Source organism: Musa acuminata, chromosome BXJ2-9 (genome assembly GCF_036884655.1).
Source record: "Musa acuminata AAA Group cultivar baxijiao chromosome BXJ2-9, Cavendish_Baxijiao_AAA, whole genome shotgun sequence".
NCBI classification, from domain to species: Eukaryota; Viridiplantae; Streptophyta; class Magnoliopsida; order Zingiberales; family Musaceae; genus Musa; species Musa acuminata.
Genome location: NC_088346.1, coordinates 32,436,729 through 32,446,771, shown reverse-complemented (window position 1 = coordinate 32,446,771; position 10,043 = coordinate 32,436,729).

Sequence of the window (10,043 nt, the reverse complement as noted above, 5' to 3'; positions counted from 1 at the left end):
TGACATGTCGGACAACTTGGTTAATTGCTTAGGATTAATTGTCTCGATTGAAGTTTTGTTTTAATTGTGCAGGATTAACTACGATGAGATTAAGACAAGCAGCAGGAGTTGCGCCGGAGTCAAGATCATGATCACGTTGGGAGTTCGAGAGTTCGACGGAAGTTCGGACGGTCGTCGGAGGTTCAGAGAGAACAGATCCGAGAAGTCCAGAAGCTTGCCAAGCGAAGCTCGTCGGAACTCGCCAAGTGGATCGTCGCAAAGTCCAGGAGTATACCGGATGTCCGCAGGAGGATCACCGAGGGTTATCGGTTGATCGACGGAAGTTGGCCGGAAACTCGCCGGAAGAAGCGATTGACGCATCGGAGCAAGCTGCAGGAGTTGTCTTAGAGATAATCGTAGTTAGCACGATGATTAAGCATGAAAATGGGAGGTGATCCCATTAGCTTAATCTTGGGGCAATTGGGCCCCTGAAAAGATTCAAAGTGGGTCGAATGGAGTGAACCATTCGGACCCTGATTGCACCAGGAGGTGCAACCGCCCCAGCCAGGAGGTGCAACCGCCTGGGCTGTGGGGCTGGGAGGTGCAACCGTCCCAGCCAGGAGGTGCAACCGCCAGGGGTGCACGGCTGGGAGGTGCAACCGCCCCAGCCAGGAGGTGCAACCGCCAGGGGTGCACGGCTGGGAGGTGCAACCGCCCCAGCCAGGAGGTGCAACCGCCAGGGTTGCAAGGCTGGGAGGTGCAACCGCTCCAGCCAAGAGGTTGCACCGCCAGAGCTCAAGTTCCGAGCTCTGCCAGGCGATGCAACCACCAAGCTCAGTCTTCGAGCTTTGGCAGAGTGGTGCATCAGCCTGAGCTCAGTCTCGAGCTTTGCCAGGTGATGAATTCACCAAGCTCAGTCTTCGAGCTATGGCAGAATGGTGCATCAGCTTGAGCTCAGTTTGGAGCTCTGCCAAGTGATGCAACCACCAAGCTCAGATTTCGAGCTCTGCCAGGTGATGCAACCACCAAGCTCAGTCTTCGAGCTCTGCCAGGTGATGCAACCATCGAGCTCAGTCTTCGAGCTCTGCCAGGCGGTGCCACCTCTCCAGTTGAGAGGTGCAACCGCCTGATCCCAGAAATTCTGGGATTTGATCGATTTGATCGTTTTGAGCTCGAATTTTGAATTGGGTTGGGGCCTATAAATACCCCACCCATTCAGCACTGAATTGAGCAAGAACTGACCCGAAATCTTGATCTTTTCAGTGGTTCTTAGAGCTCAAAACTGCTAGTTTTCCTCCTCCTTCTGTTCTTCAAGTTTGAGTTGAAAAGAGAGGAGAGAAAACATCTGTAAAGGTTGTCTCCTAAGCCTGTCAAAAGGAGAGAAACTGTAAGAGGGAAGTTTGGCCTTCGCCCATTGAAGGAAGGCAGCTAGTTGACGTCGGCAACCTCATCGGTGGAGGAAGCCAAAAGTGGAGTAGGTCAAGGCTGACCGAACCACTCTAAATCTCTGGTTTGCGTTTAATTTCGAGCACTCTATCATTACTGCAAACCTCCCTCATCACTACTGCTCTCTGCGCTTTCACGAACAAGTTCTAAGTGCTGTTCTTCCAAATCTGCATTCAGACGTAAACTCGTATTTTCATACATTACAGTTTACGTTTACGTTTGATTCTGCAGAACTGTTTTCCGCGCTTTTACGAACGAGCTTCATTGCAGTTTACGCTTACATTTTAATCCTATTAATAACTGCAATCTGTCCTCTACGATTTTACGAACGAGTTTCAACATTTAGACGTAAAACTGCATTCAGACGTAAATCGGCTTTCTTCGCTCAATCATCAGATTTCAGTTCACGTTTACGTCTTGGTTTCAACTGCATACTGCCTTCTGCGAGTATACAAACGAGTTTCAAAGTTTAGACGTAAATCTGCGTCTAACTGCGTTTAGACGTAAATCTGCGTTTAGACGTAAAACTGCGTTTAGACGTAAAACTGCGTTTAGACGTAAAACTGCATTTAGACATAAAACTGCGTTTAGACGTAAATCTGCGTTTAGACGTAAAACTACGTTTAGACGTAAAACTGCGTTTAGACGTAAATCTGCGTTTAGACGTAAATCTGCATTTAGACGTAAAACTGCGCTTAGACGCAATCTGCGCTTAGACGCAAACTGCACTTAGATACAAACTGAGAATTTGCTTTTGCATCATAATAGTTTTTGAACGAACGCAGCTTTTGGTTTTTAAATCGCTATAAGATTTCCGCTGCACTAATTCACCCCCCCCCTCTTAGTGCTCTTGATCCTAACAATTGGTATCAGAGCGGGGTTTTTCTCATTTCGGATTTACACCCGAGAGAAATGACTTTTCAAGAGGGCTGTTCGGTCTTTCGTCCACCGTTCTTTAACGGATTGGACTACACTTATTGGAAAACTCGAATGAGAGTTTTCTTAATTTCTCTAAATCTGGATTTATGGAATATCATTGAAAACGGTTTTCAACTTCCCTCCAAACCGATGAACGAATGGTCGGTTTTGGAGAAGAAGAATTTTTCTTTAAACGCAAAGGCTATGAATGCCTTATTTTGCGCATTGGACAAAAATGAGTTCAATCGGATTTCTACGTGTGAAACGGCTTTCGATATTTGGCGCACTCTTGAAATCACGCACGAGGGAACTAGTAGAGTCAAAGACTCGAAAGTTAATATTCTACTGCTTGATTTCGAGCTTTTTCATATGAAACCAAGCGAAACCGTTGTTGACATGTACACCCGTTTTACGGATGTCGTCAATGGTTTAAAATCACTTGGTAAAAGCTTTTCGGATTTTGAACTCGTTAACAAAGTTTTGCGCTCACTTTCTAAAACTTGGGATTCAAAAGTAACTGCTATTCAAGAATCGAAAAACTTGAACCATTTTCCACTTGAAGAACTAATTGGTTCATTGATCACATATGAAATGACGTGCAATGCACGTGAAGAACTTGAGAACCACCTTCCAAAGAACAGGAAGGATTTGGAACTCTGGACAAATGAATGCCACTTGAGCGATGACTCAAGTGATGAGGACAATGATGAACAAACCAACCTTCCAAAGAACAGGAAGGATTTGGGACATAGAACATTTGAAGACCACTCGAGCATAAGCTCAAGTGATGGTGAACTTAAAATGAAACGAAAATTAAAAAGCAAAAAGAATGGAACTACTTGCTTTAAACGCAAGAAGAAGAACAAAAATTGGGATGAATCGAGCTCCTCCGAAGAAGAGAAAGTCAACAAAAGCAAGGCGGCAAACTACGCCTTAACAGCCTACAATGATGAGGTAATCGAAATCCCCCTAATTTACTTCGAAATTACATGATGCTTTTCATGATGCACTTTTCTTTTTCTTTAAATTTTCTTGAAAATTATATTTTTAATAATTTAACAATGAAAATGCAAAAATATGATCATGCTTGTAATCTTGAAAATGATAATGAAAATTGCATGTCTTATGTTAATGCAAGATAGAAATCTAATGATTTTACACCTAGTGAGATTAATCTTATGTGCTTGAGAAGCAAGAATGTATATTTTGATGATTTTCATATTGCTTTTCAATGACAATACATGGCCTTTGTCTGGAAGGCTTGATATTTTTCATTGTCTTTGTTTATTAAATATAATGTATGGTTTTGACATAAAAATAAAGATTTGAGCATGCTATTATAAAGTCAATCATAAATTAAAACTAAAGAAGTTTTAGGCATTTATAAGAATCATTCAAAATTATGTTCAATGAAACCTTGCTTAATGTTGCAATGAAAATATTAAAGTTATACTTGATGATTTCAGATTTGACAAATGCTACACTTTAAATATGAATCATTCTTCAATCAGATTAAATGCTTCAATCATTTTCTATCTCTAAGAGTTCTCGATTTTGGTGAAATACAAGTGATAAATTCATTTATGATATCTTGTAAATCACTTGAATTATGAATGAGTTTTTCTTTTTTATGATGTGTTAAAAGAATCACTTAAAAAGAAAATGTTTTTCCCATTTTATCGAGATTAATGATTTCATGATATTATGTGAATCTCGAAACTGATTTTGATGAAATAGTAATAACGTTATTCATGTTATGAATCTTAAAAATGATTGAAATAGTTAACACTTTTATGCTCTTCCCCCTACTTTCTTCTTGTTTTCAATGATAAAATGGGGAGAAGTTTTGATCATGCATGGTAGGATATAATTTGACAAAATTGATACCATCATGATATGAAACATTTATAATGTACAATTATGCATACAATACTTGTGCTTTCTAATTATGATGTGATGTATTGCATATGATGTAAATCATGATTTAAAATGCTATGAGTGCCAAGTTACACATTTTGAGAAGAAATTGTTATATTGAAATATTAATGTAATTATGAATGGTGATATGATATCATGCATGTAATACTTCAATTTATGATAATGATGCATGCTATGATAAAATATTCATGATGAAAAATTATCTTGACATTCATAACTTGATTATTCATCATTTGTCATGATTTTGAAATCGTTGTAAAAAGAAAAGAGAACTACAAAACTGTATTCTCTCTTTCTTTTTTTTACAATGACAAAGGGGGAGATAGCTAGCTTGTACAAGTCAAGAAGATGCAAAAACTTGATTTGCTAGCTTACCTATTTTAAGAAGCAAAGATTGCTAACTTGCTTATTTCAAGAAGAAAAATTGTCTTCTTGAACATCACTATCTTGAATATCTCAAGAAGCAAAACTTGCAATTTGCACATTGCAATAGGAAGCAAGAATCATGAGCTTACACAAGAAATTTATCTTGCATTTGCTTTCGAAATTTTTGCTAGCTTATATATTGTGAAACTTGTATATCGTAAAAATTGCTAGCTTGTTGGTCTAAAGAGAAGCAAAAAGTTGCTATCTCAAAAGAAGCAAATGTGCTATCTTGCCTATCTCAAGAGGCAAAAATGCTAACTTGTGCATCTAGCAAAGTGAGCAAAATTTTCAAGAAGCAAGAGTTGCCTTCTTGAACATCTCTAATTTGCTAGCTTGCATGATGTAGAACTTGCTATCTTGAACATTACCAAAAGTGCTATCTTATATGCTATAAAACTTGCATATCTAAAACTTGATAGCATGAATGTTCTAAGCATGATGTAACACTTGCTAAATCTTCTAGCTCCAAGATTGCATGATGATAAAACTTGATACTATGATTTTCATGCAATGAGTTGAACCAATATCACACACACTTGATTGTAGTACTTCTCCTTTTTGTTGATGACAAAGGGGGAGAAGTATGTTGATGACATGACATGTGATGCATAAGTTTATGCATAAGTTCATGTTGACGTGTTGCAAGTATTCATGATGAATATTGCAATGACTTGAATTCAGTTTGAATTCAAGGTTCTATCAATATGGTATATTGATAGGGGGAGTTTGTTTAAACTCCGGGAGTTAAGTTTAACTCCGTCATCAAGTGGTTGTCATCATCAAAAAGGGGGAGATTGTTGAATCTCGTATTTTGATGATGAAACTACTTGATATATGTTTATGATTTAATCTGCGTTTTGAGTGACGCAGGATGCTTCGATCAGGATGAGACAATTAAAGCAGGAAAATCATGTTGTGCCGAAGGAACATGTCAGAAGATTGGACGTCGGGCCGGTGGATCGGTCGACGTATCGACAGAAGGCTTCAGGCCGTGAACTCGGGCATCGGGCCAAGAAGAGCGGGTATTGTGCCAAGGATATCGGAGTTGCGGAGTCAACTGGCCGATTGGGCAATAGGCTGCACGAGAGGACGATGCGCCGAAGAATCGGACGAAGCGTCGAGGGACCAATGACATGTCGGACAACTTGGTTAATTGCTTAGGATTAATTGTCTCGATTGAAGTTTTGTTTTAATTGTGCAGGATTAACTACGATGAGATTAAGACAAGCATCAGGAGTTGCGCCGGAGTCAAGATCATGATCACGTTGGGAGTTCGAGAGTTCGACGGAAGTTCGGACGGTCGTCGGAGGTTCAGAGAGAACAGATCCGAGAAGTCCAGAAGCTTGCCAAGCGAAGCTCGTCGGAACTCGCCAAGTGGATCGTCGCAAAGTCCAGGAGTATACCGGATGTCCGCAGGAGGATCACCGAGGGTTATCGGTTGATCGACGGAAGTTGGCCGGAAACTCGCCGGAAGAAGCGATTGACGCATCGGAGCAAGCTGCAGGAGTTGTCTTAGAGATAATCGTAGTTAGCACGATGATTAAGCATGAAAATGGGAGGTGATCCCATTAGCTTAATCTTGGGGCAATTGGGCCCCTGAAAAGATTCAAAGTGGGTCGAATGGAGTGAACCATTCGGACCCTGATTGCACCAGGAGGTGCAACCGCCCCAGCCAGGAGGTGCAACCGCCTGGGCTGTGGGGCTGGGAGGTGCAACCGTCCCAGCCAGGAGGTGCAACCGCCAGGGGTGCACGGCTGGGAGGTGCAACCGCCCCAGCCAGGAGGTGCAACCGCCAGGGGTGCACGGCTGGGAGGTGCAACCGCCCCAGCCAGGAGGTGCAACCGCCAGGGTTGCAAGGCTGGGAGGTGCAACCGCTCCAGCCAAGAGGTTGCACCGCCAGAGCTCAAGTTCCGAGCTCTGCCAGGCGATGCAACCACCAAGCTCAGTCTTCGAGCTTTGGCAGAGTGGTGCATCAGCCTGAGCTCAGTCTCGAGCTTTGCCAGGTGATGAATTCACCAAGCTCAGTCTTCGAGCTATGGCAGAATGGTGCATCAGCTTGAGCTCAGTTTGGAGCTCTGCCAAGTGATGCAACCACCAAGCTCAGATTTCGAGCTCTGCCAGGTGATGCAACCACCAAGCTCAGTCTTCGAGCTCTGCCAGGTGATGCAACCATCGAGCTCAGTCTTCGAGCTCTGGCAGAGAAGAAGCAATCGGCAGAGCTCAGTCTTCGAGCTCTGCCAGGCGGTGCCACCTCTCCAGTTGAGAGGTGCAACCGCCTGATCCCAGAAATTCTGGGATTTGATCGATTTGATCGTTTTGAGCTCGAATTTTGAATTGGGTTGGGGCCTATAAATACCCCACCCATTCAGCACTGAATTGAGCAAGAACTGACCCGAAATCTTGATCTTTTCAGTGGTTCTTAGAGCTCAAAACTGCTAGTTTTCCTCCTCCTTCTGTTCTTCAAGTTTGAGTTGAAAAGAGAGGAGAGAAAACATCTGTAAAGGTTGTCTCCTAAGCCTGTCAAAAGGAGAGAAACTGTAAGAGGGAAGTTTGGCCTTCGCCCATTGAAGGAAGGCAGCTAGTTGACGTCGGCAACCTCATCGGTGGAGGAAGCCAAAAGTGGAGTAGGTCAAGGCTGACCGAACCACTCTAAATCTCTGGTTTGCGTTTAATTTCGAGCACTCTATCATTACTGCAAACCTCCCTCATCACTACTGCTCTCTGCGCTTTCACGAACAAGTTCTAAGTGCTGTTCTTCCAAATCTGCATTCAGACGTAAACTCGTATTTTCATACATTACAGTTTACGTTTACGTTTGATTCTGCAGAACTGTTTTCCGCGCTTTTACGAATGAGCTTCATTGCAGTTTACGCTTACATTTTAATCCTATTAATAACTGCAATCTGTCCTCTACGATTTTACGAACGAGTTTCAACATTTAGACGTAAAACTGCATTCAGACGTAAATCGGCTTTCTTCGCTCAATCATCAGATTTCAGTTCACGTTTACGTCTTGGTTTCAACTGCATACTGCCTTCTGCGAGTATACAAACGAGTTTCAAAGTTTAGACGTAAATCTGCGTCTAACTGCGTTTAGACGTAAATCTGCGTTTAGACGTAAAACTGCGTTTAGACGTAAAACTGCGTTTAGACGTAAAACTGCATTTAGACATAAAACTGCGTTTAGACGTAAATCTGCGTTTAGACGTAAAACTACGTTTAGACGTAAAACTGCGTTTAGACGTAAATCTGCGTTTAGACGTAAATCTGCATTTAGACGTAAAACTGCGCTTAGACGCAATCTGCGCTTAGACGCAAACTGCACTTAGATACAAACTGAGAATTTGCTTTTGCATCATAATAGTTTTTGAACGAACGCAGCTTTTGGTTTTTAAATCGCTATAAGATTTCCGCTGCACTAATTCACCCCCCCCCTCTTAGTGCTCTTGATCCTAACAATATAGTGGAACTAAAGGGTTATGCATTCGAGCGTTACGAATGGGTTGTATTCATGAGACAGAGTCCCTCAACGATGCCCAAAAGCAGGTGATGACAACATTGAGCTCTTGAGATCTTCGGTTTGGCACCTTTGACTTCTGTATTGGTTTTGACTAATGTCAATTTCTTTGTGTCCTTGGGTTTGGTGCCTTTGACTTCTTTATTAGTTTTGGCTAGTGTTAATTTCTATATTGCAAGGGCATCACTTCATGATAGTGGTACTCGACCAAGCATCTATCACCTTAGCCATGATGATGGCCCTCCTTTGGAGCAAGAATAGCACCAAATTAGGCTAATTAAGGTAGATTATCCTATAATGGAGAATATGTTAGGATTAAGAGCACTAAGAGGAGGAGGGGGGGGGGGGGGGGGAGGGGTGGGAACTTTAACGTTTGTACGATGAAAGCATTTTCGATGAAAATCGTTTCGGAAAGTTCTTTAACTTAAGACTAAACAAAAGTATAGTTGAAGTAAAGCAACGAAAGCAGTTTGCAGTTAAGATAGAGAGCAGAATGTAAATGCAAACCGAGATTTAGAGTGGTTCGGTCAATCTTGACCTACATCTACTTTTGGCTTTCTCCTCCGATGAGGTCACTGACGTCCACTAGAGGCTTTCCTTTAATAGGCGAAGGCCAACCACCCTTTCATAGCTTTACTCCTTTTGACAGGCTTAGGAGACAACCCTTACAGATTTCCACTCCTCTCTTGAATGATCAAAACTTAGAAGAAAAGAGGGAGAAGAATATCTAGCATTTTACAATAATTTTAAGCTCTCAAATTCTCAGAATAAATGCAAGCTTTCGGTGTCCTTTTATGCAGGAAAGGGTGGGGTTTACATAGGCCCCAACTGGTTTGAATTTGGAGCTCCAAAGTGTCATATTCTGGATTTTCAGGGTCCTGGCGGTACCACTGCCAAAACTGGATGGTACCACTGCCTGACACTGCTCAGAGACCGAGCTCAGGCGGTACCACTGCCTGGCTTCACTCAGAGACCAAGCTTAAGTGGTACCACTGCCTAACAGGGGCGGTACTACTGCCTGACTTCTCTTAGAGACTGAGCTTCTAGGCGGTGCCACCGTCAACCAGGAAATCTGGGTCCGAATGGGCTGATTCATTCGACCCAATTTGGGTTTGTCAAGGGTCCAATTAGCCCCATATTAAGTTAATGGGATCACCTCCCATTCTTAACTTAATCTTCATTCTAACTATGACATTTAAGACATTAATACTGCAACTCGTGTTTCGATGCGTTAATCGCTTCTTCCGGCGAGCTTTCGGTGAACTTCCGGTGAACATCCGATGAGCCCTCGGCGATGCTCCGGCAGACTTTCGGCAAACTCTTGGACTTGCGACGATCCTCTTGGTGAGTTCCGATAAGCTTCTTTGGCAAGCTCCTGGACTTCTCGGATTTGTTCCCGCAGAACCTCCGACGACCGTCTGGACTTTCGTCGAACTCTCGAACCCCCAACGTGATCTTAGTCTTGACTCCGGCACAACACCTGCTGTATGTCTTACTGCCATCGTAGTTAATCCTGCACACTTATCTCAACATATAAATTAGATAACCAAATAATAATTGATTTAATCATCAAAATCCGAGATTGAACAATCTCTCCCTTTTTGATGATGACAATCAATTAATGACGGAGTTAACATTAACTCCCCCTATCTATATGCCATACTTAAGATAAGTCATTCTTGAATTCAAAGCCTTTGAGTTCAAAAGACATATTGATAAGTTAAGTTCATTTAACCTTATCAATACTCCTATTATGATTCCTATCATGATGTATCTCTCTGAAAATGATGTCAAGGCTTGACATCCATTTTCACATCTT